This window comes from Tachyglossus aculeatus, chromosome 21 (assembly GCF_015852505.1).
Source record: "Tachyglossus aculeatus isolate mTacAcu1 chromosome 21, mTacAcu1.pri, whole genome shotgun sequence".
NCBI classification, from domain to species: Eukaryota; Metazoa; Chordata; class Mammalia; order Monotremata; family Tachyglossidae; genus Tachyglossus; species Tachyglossus aculeatus.
The window spans coordinates 32521317-32547969 of record NC_052086.1 but is presented as its reverse complement, the minus strand read 5'-3'; the positions used below and the strand labels follow the sequence as shown (position 1 = coordinate 32547969).

At 43.5% G+C, this 26653-nt stretch overlaps 1 protein-coding gene and 1 non-coding gene across 2 annotated transcripts in view; one reads left to right on the top strand and one right to left on the bottom strand.

Moving 5' to 3' along the window:
• ADGRD1 (adhesion G protein-coupled receptor D1) overlaps positions 1–26653 on the bottom strand; it is a 398243-nt gene that overhangs the window by 253053 nt on the left and 118537 nt on the right. The window lies entirely within an intron of this gene.
• LOC119942962 lies at positions 14763–14900 on the top strand. Its single transcript, XR_005455453.1, has one exon. It is a non-coding gene; the product is annotated as a small nucleolar RNA SNORA7 (small nucleolar RNA).

Below are 26653 nucleotides of genomic sequence, written 5' to 3'. Positions count from 1 at the left end.
TTGCAGACTTTCACGCCTCCAATCTCTCCCCTCTCCAGTCCATACGGCACTCCGCTGCTCTTATTTTTTCTAAAATCTTACTTAGTGCACACCTCCCCACTTTTCAAAAACCTCCCATGTTTGAGTATTTCTCTCCACATTAAGCAGAAAGTCTTGACCACTGGCTTTTCTTCTCTTTCCTCTTACTCATCCTTGCTTCTCTCCTGCTACATCCCAGCTTGCATGCTTCACACCTCTTAAGCCAACCTACACACTCATCCTTGTGTCTCTTGCCATCAATCTCTTGCTAAAATTCTCCCTTTTGCCTGAGGCCCCTCCTCATTTACATCTGGCAGACCACTGCTCTCCCCATCTTCAAATCCCACCTCCTCCAGGCACTCTTCCCTGATTAATTTTTAATTTCCTCAATTCCACTTTAGTGCTTCCAGTTTACCAAAACTCTTAGGTACTCACCACCACTAACTTATGCTCACCAGTAGCACTTAAGCCTATATTTTCAAACATTATTTCTTCCCCCTATCTGTAATGTATCTTACTGCCTGTCTCCCCTGATAGTCTGTGAGATCCTTGCAGGTCTTATCTTCAGGTAAGGATAATATCTACTAATTCTATTGCACTCTTCCATGTACTAAGTTCAGTGCTCTGCACAGATAGAGAGCTCAGAAAATCCTTTCGATGAGTTGACATCATCCAGAAGAATGAGAATGCAACCCAGTGGTATATCCACTTGCTCCCTTGATTCACCCTACTCTCAGCCCCTCAGCACTTACGTAGATACCTGTAATTTAATCATTTATATTCATGTCTGTCTTCCCCTGTAGACTGTAAGCTCCTTGTGGACAGGGAAAGTGTCTACCAATTCTGTTCCACTGAACTCTCCCAAGTGATTAGTACAGTGTTCTGCATGCAGTAAGTGCTCAATAAATACAATTGTTTGATATTCCTCAAAACTTTCCACTCTATGTCAACTAGCTATAGATGCTCAGTTTCTGATAGGTTGGAAACATGAAAGCTAAGAAGAGATGGGCTAAGTTTTTTCATAGCTCATGGAAATAATTGTTCTCATTTACTCACTTGTAACCCAAAGTGAAAATTTTTTAAAAAAGGGAAACCATAGAACAAGTTCCAACATCTGACCCTACCACTATCTGTAAACAGATCTTTCTGCAGAACAACATTTATTTTACATCATGCTGATGGTTTGTTTTGCTTCTCAAGGAGCAGAATTGTCTGCAGAATGTAGGAGAAAAATTTCTAGAGGAAAAAAAAAATTAGGATATCAAATGGTCTTAGGTAATCTGTGGAACTAAGCCAATTTTGAAATCACAACAATACAATCATGAGGGGGAGGAAAGATTTAATAAAATTGCTCCAGTTTGTAAAAATGCAAAAGATGTACTTTGAGACTTAATGAAATGTGGGTGGAAGGATGTTTATGAAAGCATCTTTCGTAGTTTTGCTATATACTTTATTTCATCATTTAAGTTAGGGCTTAAATTAAGTTTTGTTTCTCTAATTTCATTTACCGTACCATTAGCAGCATCACAATTTCAGCAGGGTTTAAGTGCAAAAACTTTTGTTACACTTAGAGTTGTGCATTTTATAGAATGAAGATACCAAAGCAAGAGAATCCAAAAAATTCCCCTACTAATGCTTCAAGTCATTGAGATAGGAGTCACTGTGCAGTCTTGTTCATATGGTTAGGAAAAAAGCAGGGGAAGAAATAAAGAGAGAGCCAGAGACAGATTATATCAGTATTTAGAGAAGCAGCGTGATTTAGCAGAAAGAGCCTGGGCTTGGGAGTCAGAGGTCATGGGTTCTAATCCCAGTTCTGCCACTTGTCAGCTGGGTGACTCTGGACAAGTCACTTAACTTCTCTGTGCCTCAATTACCTCATCTGTAAAATGGGGATTAAGACTGTGAGCCCCAGTGTGGGACAACCTAATTACCTTCTATCTACCCCAGCGCTGAGAACAGTGCTCGGCACATAGTAAGCGCTAAACCAATACCATCGTTATTATTATTATTATTATCAAGGTGGGGTGAGAGTCCCTTTTGTGATCTAGAAGATTGGGATTAAATCAAATTTTTGAACTAAAGCAAAGTGAAACAGAGAAGTAGAGCTTAGAACCATTGCACTCTACAACAGTTGCTAAACTCACCAAGGTCAGCAAATATAAAGGGGCATAAATACAGTGGATTAAAAGGCAATGGTAAAATGTGAAATGTCAAGGGCCATGTTTTGCATAGCAGAATTACCACAGATACTTGGAAGGTGGAACGAACTGCCAAAGGTGTCTTCAGTGGTGTCAGAGTAAGTGTGCCTGGGGCAGAAATAGCTCTTTCCCCCTCCCTGTTCAAGGCAGGGACAAAAGAGGATAAGCCACTCAAGGAAAAAGGAATTTATGAAGCTTTTTAAACCAATAGCACATTCATTATCAGTAAATACACAGGAGGTGGAACAAGAAAAGACAAAGGATGAGTGAAACACAAACAGAGGGGAAAGGAGAAAAGGCTAATTAGACTTTCTCTTGTAGCACTTCTGTATTCTTAATTCTCCTTGATTTTCTCAGTCTACAAAGTATATTTTCCTTTAAGAATATAAAAAATGATGCCCTGAAGCAGCATGGCCTAGTGGAAAGAGCATGGTCCTGGGAGTCAGAGGTCATGGGTTCTAATCCCAGCTCTGTCACAAGCCTGCTATGTGACCCTGGGCAAGTCACTTAACTTCTCTATGCCTCAGTTACCTCATCTGTAAAAATGGGATCCATCAAAACCGTGAGGCCCATGAGGGACACGGACTGCATCCAACCTGATTACTTTGTCTCTACCCCAGTGCTTAGAACAGTGCTTGGCCCCCAGGGGAAAAAACCCGGCCTTGGGAGTCAGAGGTCACGGGATCTAATCCTGGCTCCACCATTTGTCAGCTGTATGGCTTTGGGCAAGTCAGAAGCTGCGTGGCTCAGTGGAAAGAGCACAGGCTTGGGCATCAGAGGTCAATCAATCAATCAATCAATCAATCATATTTATTGAGCGCTTACTGTGTGCAGAGCACTGTACTAAGCACTTGGGAAGTACAAGTTGGCAACATATAGAGACAGTCCCTACCCAACAGTGGGCTCACAGTCTAAAAGGGGGAGACAGAGAACAAAACCAAACATACTAACAAAATAAAATAAATAGAATAGATATGTACAAGTAAAATAAATAGAGTAATAAATATGTACAAACATATATACATATATACAGCTGCTGTGGGGAAGGGAAGGAGGTAAGATGGGGGATGGAGAGGGGGACGAGGAGGAGAGGAAGGAAGGGGCTCTGTGTGGGAAGGCCTCCTGGAAGAGGTGAGCTCTCAGTAGGGCCTTGAAGGGGGGAAGAGAGCTAGCTTGGCGGATGGGCAGAGGAAGGGCATTCCAGGCCCGGGGGATGACATGGGCCAGGGGTCGATGGCGAGAACGAGGTACAGTGAGGAGATCAGCGGTGGAGAGCAGAGGGTGCGGGCTGGGCTGTAGAAGGTTGTATGGCTTTGGGCAAGTCAGAAGCTGCATGGCTCAGTGGAAAGAGCACGGCCTTGGGCGTCAGAGGTCATGGGTGTAATCCCAGCCCTGCCACTTGTCAGCTGTGTGACTTTGGGCAAGTCACTTAACTTCTCTGAGCCTCAGTTCCCTCATTTGTAAAATGGGGATTAAGACTGTGAGCCCCACTTGGGACAACTTTGATTACCTTGTATCCCCCCAGTGCTCAGAACAGTGCTTGGCACATAGTAAGCACTTAAATACCAACATTATTAATAATATTTAATAAGTGCTTAATAAATTCCATTATTATTATAATACCACAATCATTATTATTATTATTCCAGATTCAGTCATTTATGAAAAGACACTCTGAAGACATGGAGTGGAAAAGTGGGAAGAGAGACTGTTTAGAAAAGCAGCAGAATCTAATAAAAAGACCACTGTCCTGGAAGTCTAAGGAGCCTAAGGAAGTCTAACCCCGCCTTGGCCATTTGTCTGCAATGTGACCTTGGGCAAGTCACTTAACTTCTCTGTGCCTCAGTTACCTCATCTGTAAAATAGGGTTTAAATCCTACTCCCGACCACTAGGACCTCCATGTGGGACAGGGACTGTGTCCAACCTGATAAACTTGTATTTGCCCCAGTGCTTAGGACAGTCCTTGGCACATAGTGAGCACTTAACAAGTACCACAATTTTGTACTCTTCTGGAGACTCAGTTTCTATTGTGTTTCTTACTTTCCCACAGACATGTATGGATGAGACAATATAACATGTGAGTTTCACAGGGGTTTAACTGAGTCTCACACATCCACATCCAAAGTAAAACTCAGACACTACAGGGAAGACAGAACAGAAACTGGGAGCTGCCAAAATCAAGGGATCGATAAGTCAATCTAATTTTTGAGCACTTACTGTGTGTACAGCACTGTACTAAGCTCGAGAATACAGTGTAACGGATTCATTCTCTGCTCACAATGATTGAATTTTAAGCACTTACTGTGTGCAGAGCACTGTACTAAGCACTCCCTGGCCACATGGGGCTTACAGACTACAGGGGGAGACAGGTATTAAGATAAAATAAAATTAAGCCACTTTGCCACTCCGTTCTCCCAGCAGCAATCTGTGGCCAGCCAGCCAGCCAGTTGGGGAATGGGAAAGCCTGGCGGAGCAGGAGGAAGTTTCTGCTTCTCCATTCTGTAGGACATGCTGCTCACTATCTTAGCAATTGGATCTTTCCTCATCAACACAAAGCAAGCAAACAGAGAAGACTGGGGTGACAGAAATTACAAGAAGGTTGAAGTGGAGAGATGGGTGTTCCCCCAAATAGTCATGACAGCCCTCCATTGTTACAGCAAATTCATTTGGGTTTCAACTGTGGTGCACGGCACTGCAATAAGCACTTGGGGAAGTACTAAAACATCAGATTCCTGGTTCCCTCCCCCTCAGAGAGTTTAACAGTAATAATAAGAATGGCATTTATTAAGTGCTCACTATGTGCCAGGCACTGTACTAAGTACTGGATGGATACAAACAAATCAGGTTGGACACAGTCCCTGTCCCATGTGCTGCTCACAGTCTCAATCCCCATCCCAAGAGAAGCAGCGTGGCTCAGTGGAAAGAGCCCGGGCACTGGAGTTAGAGGTCATGGGTTCGAATCCCGCTCCGCCACTTGTCTGCTGTGCGACTTTGGGCAAGTCACTTCACTTGTCTGGGCCTCAGTTCCCTCATCTGGAAAATGGGGTTTAAGTCTGTGAGCCCCACGTGGGACAACTTGATTACCTTGCGCTTAGAACAGTGCTTTGCACATAGTAAGTGCTTAATAAATGACATTATTATTATTATTCTACAAATGAGGTAACAGGCACAGAGAAATGAAGTGACTTGCCCAAGGTCACACAGCAGACAAGTGGCAAAGGCGGGAATAGAGCCCATGACTTTCTGACTCCCAAGTCTGTGCTCTGTCTGCTACAGCATGCTGTTTGTCTAGTGGTGGAGAAAGATAAATTACGGATGGCTAGCCTCATTTCCTGCTGCTTAATTACTGAGAACTGTTAAGATTGAAAACTTCTGTACATTTCTATGTGTTTGTCTTGCTCTTTAGATTGGGAACTCTTGGTGGACTGCGACTAAGGCATAAACTATTTTACTTACAGTTTCCCTAAGCACCCAGTACAGTGCTTGGTCGAGAATACTTGCTCATAAATAACTGATGAGGGCAATGATGGCCTCACTTAGGGGCTTCAGAGCTAAAATACATCTCAAAAAATAGGCACCAATGGGCAAGGAATGTGTCACTATCTTGTTTTGTACTACCCAAGTCCTTATTACAGCACAGTGGCACCCAGGAGGTGTTCAACCATTATTTCTGCTTAAAAGAACCATAAACTTCTAAATCAAAGAAAGAGAAACTGGGCAACACGTACCACTTTTGCAGTAGAACCATCAGTTGAGAACGGCAGGAATTTGACTTGATTCTGGAGAAACATTTCCTAATTTCATTCTTTCCAAGGATTTGTCAGTGATGTTCTGTTCGGCTTGATCCACACCTTTCTTTGAGGGTGTTCTCAGAGTCACCCTTGAGTTTAGAATCCAACCCAGCATTCCCCATGAGAGTCAGACTCCAGAGCAGGGATAGCATCTTGTAATTTAGAGGTGCTTGTCTGGGTAGATTACCCAGACTGGTGGTCTGCAAGTGGTTGTGTCCCTTTCCAACTGAGTTTGGAGAGGTAAGGCAGGGAAGAAAGGACTTAAAAAGGAAAACCACCTGCAGGGGAGGCATTTATTAGTTCAGGTGAAACTGCCCCAGCTAATTTTCCTTGACAAATGGATAACCTAATTCACCCACCTTTAAACTGTCTCTGCTATTAGTACCTATGCAACAGACAGATAGTCAATTCCCAGAGATGGGGAAAAGGTGAGAACTGGGAGGGAGAGAGCAGAGTGGAGGGGTAGAAGGTAGGTACAGATCTACACAGCAGAGAAACTTACAAGCAAAAACAAACTACTTTTTTTAATTTCACAATAGTGTTAAATATGCTCTTTTGTACCTAGGCTATTGAAAGTGCTTCCCACTATCTGCCTTCTAGCCCAAATAAGAATGAGCATGTCGGGAAAAGAGGCCCATCCCTTTCATTTTAGCTGGAACTTTTAGTACAAGCTAAGCAGCTTTAAAAATTAACCTTTTAGATTGTGAGCCCACTTTTTAGACTGTGAGCCCACTGTTGGGTAGGGACTGTCTCTATATGTTGCCAATTTGTGCTTCCCAAGCACTTAGTACAGTGCTCTACACATAGTAAGCGCTCAATAAATACGATTGATTGATTAATCTATAATTCATATGAAAAGGTAATTCCTCCTCGATTCCTAAAAGCCCTTCCATTAAATAGTCTGTTAAGATTGCCACCGTTTAGTTCTTCAGGGAATCTCTCCTGACTGGCTGAATCGGAGCCAGATATACATTTGAAACTTCTCTCCAGCTACAGCATCCAAGGCAATGTCTAGCCTTCACCCCTTTCAATTGAGGGCTCTTTGAGTTCCAGTGACACAACAAGTCCATTATTATTAGGAAAGAACATTTCAGAATTTACCAAAGTTTTCCATTGTATTCTTGTCTTTAGACCAAGGCTCCTAATGATCCCTTTGAAGTTATAAAACGCCTCAGCAACAATCATTCCTTGAGACAAGGTTGGGAGGCATCACCTCTTTAGAATACAAACAGCTGTTTAGCATTAGCTTGTGTAGCAAAACAAGGCTCTCCCTTTTCCTCTTTTCCCCTTCCCCCTCTCTTCTCTCCATCTTTCTCTCTTTTTCTCTCTCTCTCCCCCTCCCTCCCCCCTCCTCTCTCTCCCACCCTCCTTCTTTCCCTCCCTCCTTTTCCTTTCTCTCTCTCTCTCTCTCTCCCCACCCTCCTCCTCCTCCTTTCCATCCCCTCTCTCTCCTTCTTTCCCTCTCCCTCCCTCTCCATCTTTCCCCTCCTTCTCCGTGTTTCATGGTCTCTCAGCTCTGAAAGTATGTCTTCTTTTAATCCACCAGAGAAGCCTAAATAACTGGCTTCAGTCACTTCATTCTCTTTGGGATTCCTGGCTGGCATTCCTTTAGACATTTTCTTGAGAAGAATCAGCTTCTAAACAATCCTAGCCTGACAGGTCCTTCTCTTTCACCTCAGAGATGTAAACTTCTGATCCATCTTTATACCTTCAAACTCTTTGGCATTCCATAGTGTCTGGATTATTTATCAAATTGGACTGCTGAATGGGACTGTCTCACACCCTCTCTTTCTTTTTGAAACTTCCCCTCGCTCCCATATTTCCATTCACAACAAAAACCACTGTGCCTCTTTCCCTCAGTCGATCAATCCGTGGTATTTATTGAGTTCTTTCTAAGTGCCTCCACAATGGTAGATACTCTCCTGGCCCGGCCAGACTGGCACTTCTTGTGTCGGGTTTTCTGGGTCCTCCTCTCCCAGTAGTTAATTTCTGTAGTCAACAGTATTAATGAGCACTTACTCTGTGTAGAACACTGTAATTAGTGCGTGGGAAAGTACAGTAGAGTTCTGTCTAGCCTGTGGTCTGAACACTTCTTGGAAGTTGAGACCATTTTTCTTTTCTTCAATTTTTCTTTCTTTTTCAGCAGTCTAGGCCATAACAACTTATGTACTTTGTTTTGAAAAAACAAAAACTGAGTGCGGTGGTATCAATGATAAAATATATTATATATATTTAATATATTATTGTAATGCATATTAACATGTTATTGTACTCTCCCAAGTGCTTAATACACACTAAGTGCTCAATAAATATGATTGATTGAAAGAACTTATTATATCAAAGATAAGGAAACTGAGGCATAGATAAGTCAGGTAACTTGCCCAAGGTCATATAGCAGGCAAGTCGTGTTAGAGGGACAGGAGTCTGGATCTCCTGATTCCCTGTCTCATACTTTTTCGTTCAATCATATTTATTGAGCACTTACTGTGTGCAGAGCACTGTACTAAGCACTTTCCCCTAGGCCACATTGCTTTTCCATCACGGTCCTCATTCTCTCTGACATTTTATCTTTTTTTGTTTTCAAGTGGTACTTGGTTAGCACTGACTATGTGCCAAGTGCCATTCTAAGCACTGGAGTAGATACAAGTTCATCAGGTTGGACACAGTCCCTTGTCCCACGTGGGGTTCACAGTCTAAGTAGGAAGGAGTAGGATTTAATTCCCATTTTAAGGGTGAGGTAACTGAGGTCCAGAGATGTGAAGTGACTGCCCCAGGACACACGACAGAAATGAGGCAGTCGGACTCCCAGTTCTGTGATCTTTCTACTAGGCCACACTGCTTATCAGCAGGATCATTACCCAGTAATTCAGTGTAAGAGCATGAAAGTAGCCAAGCTTCCATCTGAATGAACATGGAGGCAGTCACTCAACACTCTGTGGTTGTACAGCATTTTTCATCCAGCATGGTATCCAAAGCATTATTGTCACTGGCCCAACATTCTAGAATTACACCATTTGAAAAGTAGATAATAATAATAATAATGGTATTTGTTAAGTGCTTGCTATGTGCTTAGAGAAGCAGCATGGCTCAGTGGAAAGAGCACGGGCTTTGGAGCCAGAGGTCATGGGTTCAAATCCCGCCAGTTTTCAGCTGTGTGACTTTGGGCAAGCCACTTAACTTCTCTGTGCCTCAGTTACCTCATCTGTAAAATGAGGATTAGGACTGTGAGCCCCACATGGGACAACCTGATCACCTTGTAACCTCCCCAGAGCTTAGAACAGTGCTTTGCACATAGTAAGCGCTTAATAAATGCCATTATTATTATTATTATTATGTGCCAGGCACTGTACTAAGTGCTGGGGCTGATAAAAGCAAATAGGTTTGGACATTCCCTTGCCCCATGTGGGGCTCACAATCTCAATCCCCATTTTACAGATGAGGTTATTGAGGCACAGAGAAATTAAGCAACTTGCCCAAGGTCACAGAGCTGGGATTAGAACCCATCACCTTCTGATTCCCAGACCCGGGCTCTATCAACCACTCCATGCTACTTCTCTTGAGCAGCTAGATATAACAGTTATGGGCATTGTTTTCTATATTTTTCCCCCTGTGGCACTATAAGCACATGTGGGAAGCAGCATGATTTAGTGGATAAAGCACGGGCCTGAAAGTCGGAAGGTCATGAGTTCTAATCCCGGCTCTGCCACTTGTCTGCTGTGTGAGCCTTGGGTAGGTCATTTCACTTCTCAGGCCCTCAGTTCCCTCATCTGTAAAATGGGAACTGAGACTATGAGTCCCACATGGGACAGGGGCTGTATCCCACCCGATTTGCTTGTATCTATCACAGCGCTTAGTACAGTGCATGGCACATAGTAAGCACTTAACAAATGCCATAATTATTTTATTATTATAATCCATTTTCAAACACAAAACGTCTTTTTGGCCTTCTTGCACTCTCTTCTCCAGATCCTAAGCCCTCTCTTCCCTTCCTGCTTGTCCCTTCCCCTCCCCTTTCCTCTTTGTTCCACTTTCTAATTTCCTCCTCTTTTGGTTCAACAATATTCACAGACCATTTAAAAATAATTCCACAGATATCCCTAGTAAACAGTCTGTAACATAACCTCAGTCAAGCCTGCCAGGACAAATGGCTTTAATGCTCTGATCTACCCTCATGGAGCAGGAGAAAGGAATTCAAATCCTGGAAAAGTCTAGACAAACACAGTAAAATGTAGACCTGAAACCGCACCTTATAATCGAGACCGTTTGGGTGTATATCGTGAAATCCCATCGTACAATTCCTCTGTTTAGAGGGCTTTTTAAGAAGCACATGTTAGTCATTAAGGATTCCTGCAGAAAGTCTTGCATGTTGGAGGTTGTTGTGCCTTGAGTGTGAGAGGAAAATGTGTAGCTATTAGAAAGATGAACGACTGAAAAATGCAGTTCTTGTTGGCCATCAGTATTCTGACAGACCCGGTTCCTAACCAACAATCCCTGCCAACTTGAACATGAAACGTTTTAATGGAGGTCGCCTCTCTCTTATAGCAGTGGTCATAGATTTAATGGACAAAACAGCTCCAGGTCCCTGTTACTAATCACAAATAAAATTCCTTTCTTCCAGCCTCATAGTAAAACAAAGGAAATTCAGTGAGACATTTCAGAGAGAAAAGAAGGATAAACAGAGAGTCATCTCTAAGAAACATAGAAAACCTTGAGCTTTTGGGCCATCCTGGAGCTAAAATTAATTCTGTCCCCTCCCTGAATTGTTTCCTTTATTTATTTTGTTTGAATTAGGGGGAACCAATCTTTTAAATCTAGTGTCAGCATAGTCTATGCAAGATAGAGCCCCAGGAAGAAATACAAAACTAACCACCCAATTCCAGATGTTTAAGTTTTCCCTTGTTAAAAATCTCTGTTGTGAAAAGTTTCCTTAACCAATGCATCCCCCATCAACATCTCATTTGCCAAGGAGACTCAAAAATGGAGAGAATCCTTTCAAAAAAAAAAAAACTCAAGCTCAACTTGCACTTCACTTAGTCTTTTAAAGACTTGTGGGGTGTGGCAACAGATGATAGAGAAGGGCAATTACTCTTTGGAAAAAAAATGGCTATTTAGCATCCTGGTCCTAGTTGGGATTTGGAGTTGGTTGGGATTCCCAAACACCGAGATGCTAATAAAAGAAGACAAAATTTTCTTTTGTCACTTCTCCATCTTGTCTTAGCCATTACTGGTCATAAGTCCCTTTCTTCTACCCAACGTTCCCCTGCTCTTCCCCTCTTGGCTTGGAAGAAAATAGGAAGCAGGAAGGCATAGTGAATAGAGCATGGGCCTGGGAGTGAGAAGGTCATGGGTTCTAATCCCGGCTTCGATACTTGTCTGCTATGTGACCATAGGCAAGTCACTTCGCTTCTTTGTGCCTCAGTTACCTCATCTGTAAAATGGGAAATAAGAGTGTGAGCCCTATGCTGGACAGGTAGTGTGTTCAATCCTATTTGCTTGCATCCGCTCCAGCACTTAGTATAGTGCCTGGCACATAGCAAGTGTCAAACAAATACCATAATTATTCTTAATAAAAGAGGAGAAGGATTCTGCAGTCTACTTTTCCTTGGTGAAAGTATTCTGCAAGCTCAAATCCAGTTCAGGAACATCTCTGATGATTGGGGTTGAACCTCACTGTTCTGAGCAGTGCTCTTGCTAATTCATTTATTCACTCATTCATTCATTCTATCGTATTTATTGAGCGCTTACTGTGTGCAGAGCACTGTATTAAGAACTTGGGAAGCACAAGTTGGCAACATATAGAGACAGTCCCTACCCAACAGTGGGCTCACAGTCTAGAAGGGGGAGACAGACAACAAAACAGAACATATTAACAAAATAAAATAAATAGAATAAATATGTACAAATAAAATAGAGTAATAAATACGTACAAACATATATACATATATACAGGTGGTGTAGGGAGGGGAAGGAGGTAAGGCGGCGGGGAGGGGGAGGGGGGAGAGGAAGGAGGGGGCTCAGTCTGGGAAGGCCTCCTGGAGGAGTTGAGCTCTCAGTAGGACTTTGAAGGGAGGAAGAGAGCTAGCTTGGCGGATGTGCGGAGGGAGGAAGCAGTGTGGCCTAGTAGGAAGAGCACAAGTCTGGGATCAGAGGACCTGGGTTCTAATCCCAACTCTCCCACTTATCTGCTGGGCGACCTTGGGCAAGTCACTTCACTTCCCTATGTCCCAGTTCTCTCATCTGCAAAATAGGGATTCAATACTTCCTACTTAGTCTGTGAGCCCCATGAGGGACCTGATGATCTTATATGCACCCCAGCCTTTAGCAGAGTGCTTGGCATGTGGTAAGTGCTTAACAAATACCATACATATTTATTGTTATTATTCTACTAGACATACAGACTCTTTTAGACTGTGAGCCCACTGTTGGGTAGGGACTATTTCTATATGTTGCCAACTTGTACTTCCCAAGCACTTAGTACAGAGCTCTGCACACAGTAAGCGCTCAATAAATATGATTGATGATGATGATGATGTTGGTGGCTACTTAATTATAAAGAACTATCTGATGACCTAGAACTAAGAGCTAAGCTATATTGTTGTGGGAGCTCATTGTAGTCAGGGAGCATGTCTACCAACTCTGTACCACACTCCCAAATGTTTCATACAGTGCTCTGCACATAGTAAGCACTCAATAAATGTCAATAATGATGATGTTGATGAAGCATTCCTCCACTCCCCGTTGCTTACATTTTTTATGTTTAATTTAGGTCATCATCATCATCAATCATATTTATTGAGCGCTTACTATGTGCAGAGCACTGTCCTTGCCATGAATCAACTGCATCTCTGCTGGAGTTTTATGAACAATATATTTTGCATCTTTTTAAGAGACCAAAGATCTGTTTCTTACTCCACCTAAGACTGGACACCAACACATTCTTTCCCTGCCAGTAGCCTAGGATGATACAGATGTATTCTCACCTTGGGAGATGGAATCATGGGCAAATCTCAATATGGCACTGAGCTTATCAACTTCTGAGCCCTTCTTTGATTCCAGCACCCATCTCCCTAGAGGCGTGAATGAGATTCTCATTCTCATGGCAGCTGGAAATGGCCAGCTCATGTTTCATCAGCTCCAGATGCTCCGGGAAAGAAAGGAGGGAAATAAATCTCCTCCCTCCCCCAGGAGCAGGTTTATCCCCTAATCAGCTAGACCAGCCTCTCTGGAAGTTCAGAAAGCCATCACGGCCAACCCCTCAACAGCAGAGTCTGAATTATTTGGCTTGAGCTACACTAAGGAAAATGCTAGAGAGGTTCCCAAACACCCAACTTGCTTTGGAGGCAGGCAGGGCAGAGAAGTTGGAGTCAGCTGTGGTAAAATTCCAGGATGTTTTAGATTAAACGGACTAGAGATAGACCAAAACAGATGGTCTCCCCCAAGAGTTCTGAAGGGGGCTGTAATAGTGGTGTAATTTTCATAAGATGCAGGGGGTTGGCTTACCAAGTTGGCCGGGAGACAGGGGGAATTGTGAACCAAGAAATCTCACTGCAAAATTAAAAAAAAAAAAATGCAACTATCTATGACACAGTTTAGGATCTGGGAAAATAGAGGCAAGCATTCTAATAATAATAATAATGGTACTTGTTAAGCACTTACTATGTGCCAAGCCCTGTTCTAAGTACTGGGGTAAATAAATACAAGGTAATTAGGTTGTCCCACGGGGCTCACAATCATAATCCCCATTTTACAAGTGAAGTAACTGAGGCACAGAGAAGTTAAATGGTTTGCCCAAAGTCACACAGCAGACAAGTGGTGGAGCTGCGATTACAACCTATGTCCTCTGACTCCCAAGCCCTTGCATTTTCCACTAAGCCACACTGCTTCTCAAGCCATGCTGCTTCTTAAGAGGCGGCAAGACCAATTCTTTTTAAGGTATTTGTTCAGTACTTGTTTCAGTGGCAGGCATTATACTAAGTGCTGGAGTAGATTAAGTACTTAGCACAGTGTTCTGCACACAGTGAGCACTTAATAAATGTGACTGAATTGAATGAATACAAGCTAATCAGGTTGGACACAGTCCTGGCTCACAGTCTTAATCCCCATTTTACAGATGAGGGAACTGAGGCATGAAGAAGTGAAGTGACTTGCCCAAGCTGCAGACAAGTGGTCAAGTCAGAATTAGAACTCAGATCCTTCTGATTCCCAGGCCCATGCTCTTCCCACAGTGGGAAAAGCACAGGACCGAGAACCTGGAGATCTAGTTTCTAGTACCAACTGCTCCACTTCCTACTGGGTGATATGGCAAATTACTTAACTTTTCCTCAGTTTCCTCATGCATAAAATGGAGATAAGATACTTATCCTCCCTCCCTTTAAGAGTGTGATTCCCATAAGAGAAGCAGCGTGGCTCAATGGAAAGAGCCCGGGCTTGGGAGTCAGAGGTCATGGGTTCAAATCCCAGCTTCACCAATTGTCAGCTGTGTGACTTTGGGAAAGTCACTTCACTTCTCTGAGCCTCAGTTCCCTCATCTGTAAAATGGGGATGAAGACTGTGAGCCCTACGTGGGACAATCTGATCACCTTGTATCCTCCCCAGTGCTTAGATCAGTGCTTTGCACATAGTAAGCGCTTAATAAATGCCATCATTATTATTATTATGTGGAACAGGGGCTGTGATTCAATTATCTTAATTCTACTCTGGCTTTTGTCACCTAGCAGACTTCAGAAATATCATTAATAGTAGTAGTAGTAGCATCCACTCTCAGGGTCGCAGCTGGTGAGTTTCCAGTACTCTACCAGTTTCGGCTACAAGAGGGAGAGTCAATCAGAGGCCTACCCATTCCATTCCTAGCTTGGGCAGTGGCTAGTGAGTGGAAGGCAATCTGCTACAAGTCAAAACTCACCCATGCTGGGCAGCAGTGGTATGGGAGAGAGTCGAAGATGGAGACTCGAGTTTACTGCGTGGAAGGCGGCAGTGGTAAACCACTTCTGTATTTTTACCAAGAAAAATCTATGGATACACTACCAGTACGATTGCAGATGGAGAGCAGGGTGTTCCGGGAGAGATGTGTCCGTGGTGTCGCTATGGGTCGGAAACGACTCGACGGCATCAGACAATAATAATAATGATTGCATTTGTTAAGCGCTTACTATGTGCAAAGCCCTGTTCTAAGTGCTGGGGGGATACAAGGTGATTAAGTTGTCCCATATGGGGCTCACAGTCTTAATCCCCATTTTACAGATGAGGTAACTGAGGCTCAGAGAAGTTAAGTGACTTGCCCAAGGTCACACAGCAGACATGTGGTGGAGCCGGGATTCGAACCAATGACCTCTGACTCCAAAGCCCGTGGTCTTTCCACTGAGCCACGTTGTACTTCTCAAGACAAGTAGTAGTATTCCTAATAATAATATTACTGAATACCACTTTTTCAGGAAATGCATTCTGGCTATTTTAAGGGGATAGCATGCCTTATCAAACTGCTTAAATTCTTTGAAGCTGTCTAAACTCTGTGGATTAAGGAAATTTGTGGCGTGGGAGAGGGGTAATGTCCTCATGCACAAAAAAGTTATCACTAAAGCCTGGGTTTCTTTCTTGATGAAGAGGGCTTTAGAGAAATCTCACGCGGACGTGTACACATGCTATGGCCCTCGATGGCACACGCACAAACCATGCTTCTTTTGTCATCACTTTCTGCCCAGATTCACAAGCACTGTTGGAAAAACATTATTTAATTTCCCAACAGTGTTCTGTTGAAAATGTGTGCTAAAGACATGTATTATGGGGAAAATTGTTGTGGTTATAGATTTTTCAAAAAAGAAAAAAAATGATGAGGTCTCGTACGATGGCTTTGCATATCTGGAACTAGAGAGAAATGCAGTAAATTAGAGAAAATGGACTGAAACAAGGGAGCAGAGGGTAGAGCCAGAGTAGTGCTGTTCTGGAAGGAGAAATGTAAATGTGGGATCCTTAAACTTCAGGGATTAATGCTAAAATGGATCTCATTAAACATCTTTGCATGTAGTAGGGAAGACAGAATATGTAGTGAACTCTCCAACTTCTCTAATTCAGAAGATCCACTGTATAGCACAATGCCATGATGACAGGCATAATAGCAGGAAAAACTCTAAAACTGAATGACTGGGCAGAAAAGTGTTAGGCAAATTTCAACATTGGCATGGGAAAAATAATGCTCTCAGGAAAAAAGAATCCAAATTGCAAACCACATAATAATAATAATAATAGTAATGGTATTTGTTCAGCACTTACTATGGGGCAGGCACTGTACTAACTACTGGGGTGGATACAAGCAAATTGGGTTGGACCCAGTCCCTGTCCCATAGGGTCTCACATTCTCAATCCCCATTTTATAGATGAGGCAACTAAGGCCCAGGGAAGTCAAGTGACTCACCAAAGGCCACACAGCAGACCCGTGGTGGGACCGGGATTTGAACCCAGGTCCTTCTGACTCCCCAGTCTGGGCTCTACCCGCTAGGCCATGCTGCTTCCATGAAGATGATGTTAAGTCATTCATTCAATCATTCAATCGTATTTATTGAGCGCTTAGTCATGATGATAAGCCCTGAGTAATCAATCAACAGTGTTTACTGAGCACTTATTATGTGTGCAGCACTGAAGTAAGTACTTGGGAGAGCACAGTGGAGTTGTAGAAGTTAAGTGATTTGTTCAAGATCACTAAGTGGGTAAGGGGCAGAGATGTGATTAGAACCACCCTCTAGAATGGAAGCTCATTATGGACAGGGAACTTGTCTACCAATTTGACACCCACATCTACATCTCTGGCACTGATCTCTCTCCCTCTCCACAGTCTTCCATTTCCTCCTGTCTTCAAGATATCTTTAACTGGATGTCCTCCCGCCTTCAAGACATCTCTACTCGGATGACCCCCCGTCACCACAAACTTAATATGGCTAAAACTGAACTTCTTCTCTTCCCACCCAAACCCTGTCCTTCCGCTCACTTTCCCATCACTGTTGATGGCACCACCATCTTTCCTGTCTCACAAGCCCGTAACCTCAGCATTATCCTTGACTCCTCTCTCTCATTCCACCCACGTATTTAAGCCATCACCAAATGCTGTCCGTTCTACCTTTGCAACATCGCTAAAATCCACCCTTTCCTCTCCATCCAAACTGCTACCACATTAATGCAAGCACTTATCCTATCCCTTGATTATTGTATCAGACTCCTTGCTGACCTCCCAGCCTCCTGTTTCTCCCCACTCCAGTCCAACTTCACTCTGCTGCCCAGATCATTTTTCTACAAAACCATTCAGGACATTTCACACCATTCCTCAAAAAACTCCATTGGTTGCCCATCCACCACCACATTAAACAAAAACTCCTCACCACTGGCTTTAAAGCAGTCCATCACCTTACCCCCTCCTACCTCACCTCTCTATTCTCCTACTACAACCCAGCCTGCACTCTTTGTTCCTCTAATGCTCACCTTCTCACTGTACCTCGATCTCATCTAACTCATCAGCAACCTCTCACCCTCATCCTACTCTGGCCTGGAATTCCCTCCCTCCTCATATCAGACGGATAATTGCTCTCCCCCACTTCATAGCCTTACTGAAGACTTATAGCCTTATTCACAGACTAAGCCCTCCTCTCCTCTTCTCCAACTCCCTTCTGTGTTGCCCTGACTTGCTCTCTTCATTTATCCTCCCTCCCATCCCCACAACACAAATGCATATATCAGTAACTAAGGTATTCATGTATATTAATATCTGTCTTCTCCCCTAGATTGCGAGCTTACTGTGGGCAGGGAATGTGTCTGTTGTTGTATCGTACTCTCCCAAGTGCTTAGTATGGTGCATGTAGTAAGCGCTCAATAAATATGATTCAGTGAATGAATGAATTCTGTTGTACTGTACTTTCCCAACTGTTTAACTCAGTGCTCTCTCTGCACACAGTAATCACTTAATAAATACCACTGATTGATTGCATAAGTACTATTGATTGATTAATTGAGCATAGGGCTCCTGACTCCAATGCCTGGGCTCTTTCCACAAGCTCACACTGCTGCTCTTCTACAGTTTCTTCCAAGTCCTTAGTTAAGTTCAGAGTACATAGTAAGCTCTTCGGAAATATCACTCTTATTAACTCGGCAAAGAGATCTTGTCATTATTGTTGACTTTTTCTCCAATCCTCCTGTAACCGCTGTTATCCAGTCAATCAGTCAGTGGTATTCATTGATTGCTTTCTCTATCCAGAGCACTGTACTCAAGGGGCTTGGGGGGATAAAATAAAACAGAGTTGGTGGGCACATTCCCTGCCTACAAGGAGTTTACAGTCGAGAGAGGGAGACAGGCTGAGGAAGCTGAATCCAAAGACCAAGATCAAGACAAAGTCCAAAGTCCAAAGACCAAGAAAATGCTAAGCACAATCAGAGGGCCTTTGGGAAACAAATGACAAAGCAGGGTTTGCATCTCCTCGCCTCAACCTGCTTCCCCTGCTTTCCAGAGGCTAGCAGTGGGAGAAGTGCCAACGTTAAGAGCTCCAGACTGCTTCTCCTGGGTCAAACTGATCCTTGACCTGCAAACCTCCTGAGCTGAAAACCTTGCTTATTTTGGACATCCAAGGGCATCCGTGGGTGCCACAAGTGCTGAGCAATACACCCAGGGAAAATTTAGCGGCTGTCTCTCTTGCACAGCCCATGAATGATGCTAATTACAATGTCTCTGCCTTGGCCATTCTACCAATTTGGACATTTTCAACTTATTATTACTAGCAAGGAAATTTCAGGCTCTGGGCCAACCCAAAGGACAGGCCACTCAAGCTTGCAGTGGCCACTTTGAGGTCTGGGCAGGTAATCAGGATGAAGAAAATTCAGTGGTGGTACCCACCCTCTGCCTGGGGCAGCTCACAACCTGCTCCTCCAAGGCTGAAGGGAAGCTACATCTCTTACTGCTGCTCCTTAGGCTCTACTGGGGTCATAACCTAGTGGATAGAGCACGAGCCTGAGAATCAGAAGGGCCTGAATTCTAATTTCGGCTCCTCCACACGTCTGCTGTGTTACCTTGGGGAAGTCACTTCACTTCTCTGGGCCTCATTTACCTCATTTTTAAATGGGGGCTATGATGGTGAGTCCTATATAATAATAATAATAATGGTATTTGTTAAGCACTTACTATGTGCCATACACTGTTCTAAGCGCTGGGGTAGATACAAGGTAATCGGGTTTACCCACATGGGGCTCACAGTCTTAATCCCCATTTTACTGATGAGGGAACTGAGGCCCAGTAAAGTTAAGTGACTTGCCCAAAGTCACACAGCTGGCAAGTGGTGGAGCTGGGATTAGAACCCATGACCTCTGACTCCCAATCCCGTGCTCTTTCCACTAAGCCAAGTTGCTTCTCCATATGGGACATGTCTATATGGACGTGTTACCAACTTGTACTTCCTAAGCGCTTAGTACAGTGCTCTGCAAACAGTGAGCACTCAATAAATATGATTGAATGAATGAATGAATATGGGACATGGACTACATCCAACCTAAGTTGTATCTCCCTCAGCACTTAGTACAGTACCTGTCACATAATAAGTGCTTAACAAATACAATTAAAAAAAAATTCCCACCATGCTGGAAACCTAGAAGAAGAACAGCAGACGATTGACTAGCAGAGATGAACTGAGGAGAGCTGTAAAGAATTCAGTAAAAAGCATCCCTGATGTGATGGCAACTGAGTCAGAAAGACCACTGGGACATGATGCAATCAAGAAACAAGTGACTCTTTTGGAGCAGAAACTTTTAGAGGATTAGAAGACAAAAATATCACCTGAGGCTGCAGACGATAAACACGACAGCACCATTAATGAAAATCTTAGGGCAGGGTACAGTCACTACATCAGTTTCATGCTGATCTTCCCAGTCCGCAATCATACATGAGCAAACTTGACTGTCTAGTGGCATCATCTTCGAATAGCTGACAACTACATACATGAGGAATGATGATAGATAAATAATGCATGGCAGCACAACCCATCCCATATGAGGTATAAAAAACTACTCCATTTACAAGACATAAATCCCCTTAATCTAGGAATATCTGTGAGCTATGAGGACACAAAGAACATGGTCCCTGCTTCCATGAAGGGGTTCATGATTCATGATTCAGGGCACAGAGGAGAGAGCTTTTGGGTGTGTATATTTCTATGGTGACAAAATAAAAGCCATCAATCCCTTGTCCATGTCCTCCCTCTCCATGCAATTCCCTCCCTCTTTTCATCCAACAGACCACCTCTCTTCCCATCTTCAAAACACTACTAAAATCACATTCCCTCCATCACCAAAACCTGCTGGTCTCGCCTTCCCAACATAAGATCCTCCCTTTCCTCTCCATCCAAACTGCTACCACCTTAGTATAATCACTCATCCTATCTGGAATGAATTACTTCATCAGCCTCCTTTCTGACCTCCCAACCTCCTGTCTCTCCCTACTTCAGTCCATACTTCACTCCACTACCCCAATTATCTTTCTACAGAAACGTTCAGGACATGTCACCCCCTTCCTCAAAAATCTCCAGTGGTTGCCTGTCAACCTCCATATCAAGCAAAAACTCCTCACTGTTAACTTCAAAGCTCTCCATCATCCCGCCCCCTTCTACCTCACCTCCCTTCTCTCCTTCTACAGTCCAGTCTGCACACCCCGCTCCTCTGGTGCTAAGCTTCTCATACTGTGCCTCATTCTCACCTGTCCCGCCACTGACCCCTGGCTCACATCCTACCTCTGGCCTGGAATGCCCTCCTTCCTCAAATTTGCCAATCACACTTCCCTCCTTCAAAGCCCTACTGAAGGCTCACCTCCTCCAAGAGCCTTCCCAGACTAAGCCCCCCTTTCTCTCAGCTCCCCTTCCCCTCCCCATCTCCCCGACTCTCTCCCTTTGCTCTACCCCCCACTCCCCGCCCCACAGCACTTCTGTATATATGTACATATCTATAATTCTATTTATATTAATGCCTTTTTACTTGTTTTGATGTGTATATATCTATAATTATATTTATTTATATTGATGCTACTGATTCCTGTTTACTTGTTTTGATGTCTGTCTCCCCTCTTCTTGACTGTAAGTCTGTTGTGGGCAGGGATTGTCTCTCTTTATTGCTGTTCTTGACAGTAAGTCTGTTGTGGGCAGGGATTGTCTCTCTTTATTGCTGTTCTTGACTGTAAGTCTGTTGTGGGCAGGGATTGTCTCTCTTTATTGCTGAATTGCACTTTCCAAGTGCTTAGTACAGTGCTCTGCACACAGTAAGTGCTCAGTAAATATGATTGAATGAATGAATGAATGAATGAATTACCTCCAGGAAGTCTTCCTGACTAATCTTTCATCTCTCATGCTATTTTCCCTCCCTCCTGGATGACCTATATGCTTGAGTCTGTACCCCTTGAGCACTTAGAATAATAATAATGTTATTTATTAAACACTTACTATATGCCAAGCACTGTTTTAAGCACTGGGGGGTGGGGGAGGGAATACAAAGTAATCAGGTTATCCCACGTGGGGCTCACAGTCTTAATCCCCATTTTACAGATGAGATAACTGAGGCATAGAGAAGTTAAGTGACTTGCCCAAAGTCACACAGCTGACGGGATTAGAACCCATGACCTCTGACTCCCAAGCCTGTGCTCTTTCCACTGAGCCAACCTGCTTCTCCTCTAGTGCACTTATGTACACACCCTTTAGTCAGTTGTCTCCCTGCCTGAAATGCATTTTTCTTTCTCCCCAGCTAGATAGGAAGGTCCTTGAGGGCAGGGATCATGTCTACTTTACTGTATTCTTCCAAGTGCTTATACAATACCCTATACACAGTAAGTGTGCAATAAATACCACTGATGGATGGATTGATTGAAAAGGATGAGCCTTAAATATTTAATCCGAAAAGACTTTAGAAATTCCAGGATTCAGATTCTGGCTATGCTCCTCACCTCCAAATCATTCAAGAGAAAAATTTTCCTACGGAAATCAAAGTCACAGTTGTGAAGGAAGAGTGGATCATCTCTATGTTTGCTTATAGATTTTGCTCAAGAAACTCACTCCTGGCTAACATTTGGTTAAAAATTGCTCCTGGGAATCTTATTTAGCATATGGTGCATTAAAGGATAATAATGGCATTGGTTAGGTGGATTTGCATCTGCAATGTTCTCTAGGAAATGAAGTTCACATGAAAAAGGAAGAGTCTCTGGACTGTGAAACAAAGAAAAAGCTGTCATGGGCATTGAACTGTATGCTTGGTGAATGGAGAAAAAGAGAGGGAGGAGGGAGAGATACCACTGGTCAGAGGAATTTTCCTTATGCAGCATTTGATTAATCAGTCAATTGCATTTACTGAGTGGTTACTTTGTGCAGACCAGTGAATAAAGCACTTGGGAAAGTACAATATAATAAACTTGGTAGACACCTGCCCACAGGGATATATAGCTGGAAAACAGTTCATTGGCTATATTTAGCATGTTTTTGAGAAGACTGTAAAGACGGGCTTATCAAATAGGAAATGATTTGATGTGCTTGCCATTTTTCCAAAATCTGGAGTCTCTGGAAAACATCTCATCCTGCTTCATCCTCTCCCCTAGCTCTTGGGATCAAAGGCATATCCCAACCTTACCACCAGTCAGTCCCTTTCATCAGTCTGGAAACCTGCTCTTTTTTTAAAAAAAATGTCATTTAATAATAATTATGTTATTTGCTAACCACTTACTAGGTGCCAAGCACTGTTCTAAGTGCTGGGGTAGGTACAAGGTAATCAGGTTGTCCCACGTGGGGCTCACAGTCTTAATCCCCATTTTACAGATGAGGGAACTGAGGCCCAGTAAAGTTAAGTGACTTGCCCAAAGTCACACAGCTGACAAGTGGCAGAGCTGGGATTAGAACCCATGACCTCTGACTCCCAAGCCCGTGCTCTTTCCACTAAGCCACACTGCTTCTCATTTGTTAAGTGCTTATTATGTGCCAGCTATTATACTAAGCCCTGGAGTAGACAGATTTATCATTCTCATTCAGTTCTACAGACAATCCTTCTCAGACCTTATCACCTCCAGCTAAAAATCAGGGATCTATGACAATCCAGGAGCTTAAGTGCCAGTGATTTATAGCAGCTATGTAGATTATCCCAGGCCTGAAGAAATTAAATAAGGCATAAGAATAATTAGGCTGAGAATACTTTCATAAATCTGGAAAATAATGATGATTATTGGAATTATTATTTATGGTATCAATGCTTACTGTGTGCCATGCACTGTTCTAAGCGCTGCATAGATTCATTCATTCATTCAATCGTATTTATTGAGTGCTTACTGTGTGCAGAGCACTGTACTAAGCGCTTGGGAAGTACAAGTTGACAACATAAGACAGTCCCTACCCAACAATGGGCTCACAGTCTAGAAAGAGGAGACAGACAACAAAACATGTGGACAGGTGTCGAGTCATCAGAACAAATAGAATTAAAGCTAAATGCACATCATTAACAAAAAAATAGAATAGTAAATATGTACAAGTAAAATAAATAGAGTAATAAATCTGTACAAACATATATACAGGTGCTGTGGGGAGGGGAAAGAGGTAGGGCAGGGGGGATGGGGAAGGGGAGAGGAAAAAGGGGGCTCAGTCTGGGAAGGCCTCTTGGAAGAGGTGAGCTCTCAGAAGGGCTTTGAAGGGAGGAAGAGAGCTAGCTTGGCGGATGTGCAGAGGGAGGGCATTCCAGGCCAGGGGGAGGATGTGGGCTGGGGGTCGATGGTGGGACAGGCAAGAATGAGGTACAATGTGGAGGTTAGCAGCAGAGGAGCAGACGGTGCGGGCTGGGCTGTAGAAAGAGAAGGGAGGTGAGGTAGGAGGGGGCGAGGTGATGGACAGCCTTGAAGCTGAGTGAGGAATTTTTGCTTGATGCGTAGGTTGACAGGCAGCCACAGGAGATTTTTGAGGAGGGGAGTAACCTGCCCAGAGTGTTTCTGCACAAAGATGATCCAGGCAGCAGCATGAAGTATAGACTGAAGTGAGGAGAGACAGGATGGGAGATCAGAGAGGAGGATGTTGCAGTAACCCAGTCGGGATAAGATGAGAGATTGAACCAGCAAGGTAGCAGTTTGGATGGAGAGGAAAGGGCGGATCTTGGCGATGTTGTGGAGGTGAGAACGGCAGGTTTTGGTGACGGATTGGATGTGAGGGGTGAATGAGAGAGCGGAGTCAAGGATGACACCAAGGTTGCGGGCTTGTGAGACGGGAAGGATGGTAGTGATGGGGTCCCCTCATGCACCATGGAAAGGTTGCAGATATTGTTTGAATGTACGTGGTTCTGTTGCCATATCTGGTATGGGCCTTAGACCCTGCAGCCCACTGGCTGGGTCCAGGAACCAAACCAAATAAGGTGACAGACTCCGCCCAGCTCTGTACCAAATCTGGAACAAATCTGCACCAATCCAGTCCCCACTGTTTTCAAATCTACCAATCACTGTGATCAGCAACAGCGGTATATAAGTCCATTGTATTGGGCACTCGGGGCCTTTTCCCTTAAGGAAATGAGCCCGCCGGGTGCGTTACCCCCTATTTGGTCTTCAGCCTTACCAATAAAAACTTTATTAAAACTTTCGGCAGTCAAATGCTGTCTGACTAATTCTTTAGTAGCCCGGCGACTTGGTGGCCATCCGGAACAACCACTGCCATCAGTAGTGCCGTCTACAGTGATGGGAACTTGAGCTGATTCAAGTTAATCAGGTCAGACACAGTTCCTGTCCCACATGAAGGTCACTGTCTAAGTAGGTGGGGGTTGGGTTTTGAATTCCCATTTGACAGGTTAGGAAACTGACTGAGGCAAAGCGAAGTTAGGTGACTTGCCCAAGATCATGCCGCAGGCAACTGGCAAATAATAATAATAATAATAATGATGGCATTTATTAAGCACTTACTATGTGCCAAGCACTGTTCTGAGCACTGGGGAGATTACAAGGTGAACAGATTGTCCCACGTGGGGCTCACAATCTTAATCCCCATTTTACAGATGAGGTAACTGAGGCACAGAGAAGTGAAGTGACTTGCCCAAAGTCACACAGCTGACAAGTGGCGGAGCCGGGATTTGAACCCTTGACCTCTGACTCCAAAGCCCGGGCTCTTTCCACTGAGCCACGCTGCTTCTCTAAGCAGGAATTAGAACTCATGTCCTCTGATTCCCAGGCCTGTGCTCTTTCCACTAGGCTATGCTACTTCACAATGATCCTCTTGTTAGTTCTGTCTTTAAGTCTCTTAATTCTTCCCAACTGTAAGTTCTTTGTGTCATTCTTCCCTTTTAAATTGTAAACTCCTTGAGGGTAGAGATTGTGTTTCCTGATGTATATTCATCCAAGCACTTAGTACGGTGCTCCGCACGTAATAGGTGCTTGGTGAATATGACTGATTGATTGATTGAGAGAAGCTGACTTGAACTAATGGAAGGATAGAGAAGAAATAGTTTCCAGAGTGATTTAAGGCATGGGTAGCATGTCTGAGGAAGAACTTTAGGCAGGATGAAAGTTGTAAATTCTGTTATATTCTCCCAAAGGGCTTAGAACAGTCTTTCACCCCCAAAAAGCATACAGAAATTACTATTGATTGATTGTGTTATCTCAGGCCATCAGCACTCATTGTCATGCTTAGGACATTCTCAACCGGTGAGTCTGTAAGCTCCTTGTGGGCATGGATCATGCCTAGGAACTCTACTGTATTGCACTCTTCCAAGGGATTAGTACAGTGCTCTGCATACATTAAATGCCCAATAAATGCCTTTGGTTGATTGGGCCACTTAAATTCCCTTAGAACTTGTGCATGTTTTATGATTAGTGTGTATACTTGCTCTAGAAAAGTGTCAGACTAATATCTGGGCCCATTGTTGGGTAGGGACCGTCTCTATATGTTGCCGACTTGTCCTTCCCAAGCGCTTAGTACAGTGCTCTGCACACAGTAAGCACTCAATAAATACAATTGAATGAATGAGTGTATCTGGGATCCTTACAAACTCAATCTTTTTACCATCCTACTTCCAACCAACTACAAATGATTTCTATTGAAGTGCTCAAACTGCTGCTTTAGTGAAACCTGGAGTGACTGAATGAGGATCAATCTGCCAACAGCATTGCATCGAATTGTCCTAAAAAATATTTCTATGTGACTCACAAGACAGAGCAGAGGAGGTGAAAGAAAGTGTTTATAATGTCCTGGGAAGGACAAAGCTCTATTTGGGGATGATGATAAAGGTGGCATGAGGGCAAAAATCACACTGTAATAAACCATCCTAGAGACTGAAATGAAAGATGAAATAAAACTTGCATTCTCAGTTTCTAGGCACGTTCTATGGACCCAAGTCAATGAGCCCTTTCTCTTTCTGAGTTTATCATCCAATGAAAAATAAGAGTTTGCGTAATAAGGGAGACATCATGGGGCTAGCAATAAGCAAAGTTGCCTGAGGAACACAGAGGGGATACTATATTCAATCCTTATGGTGTTGTTTATCCGAGGTTTTCCAAACACGAAGGGCTTGGAACATGAGTCACGCAGGAATGTCTCAGAAGTTGTCCACTTAAGGAAAATCTAGGTCCCATTTATAAAACCTGAGCCGTTCGTCCTAGGAAGATCCTCTGACAAGCAAGTTCAATTGGTTTC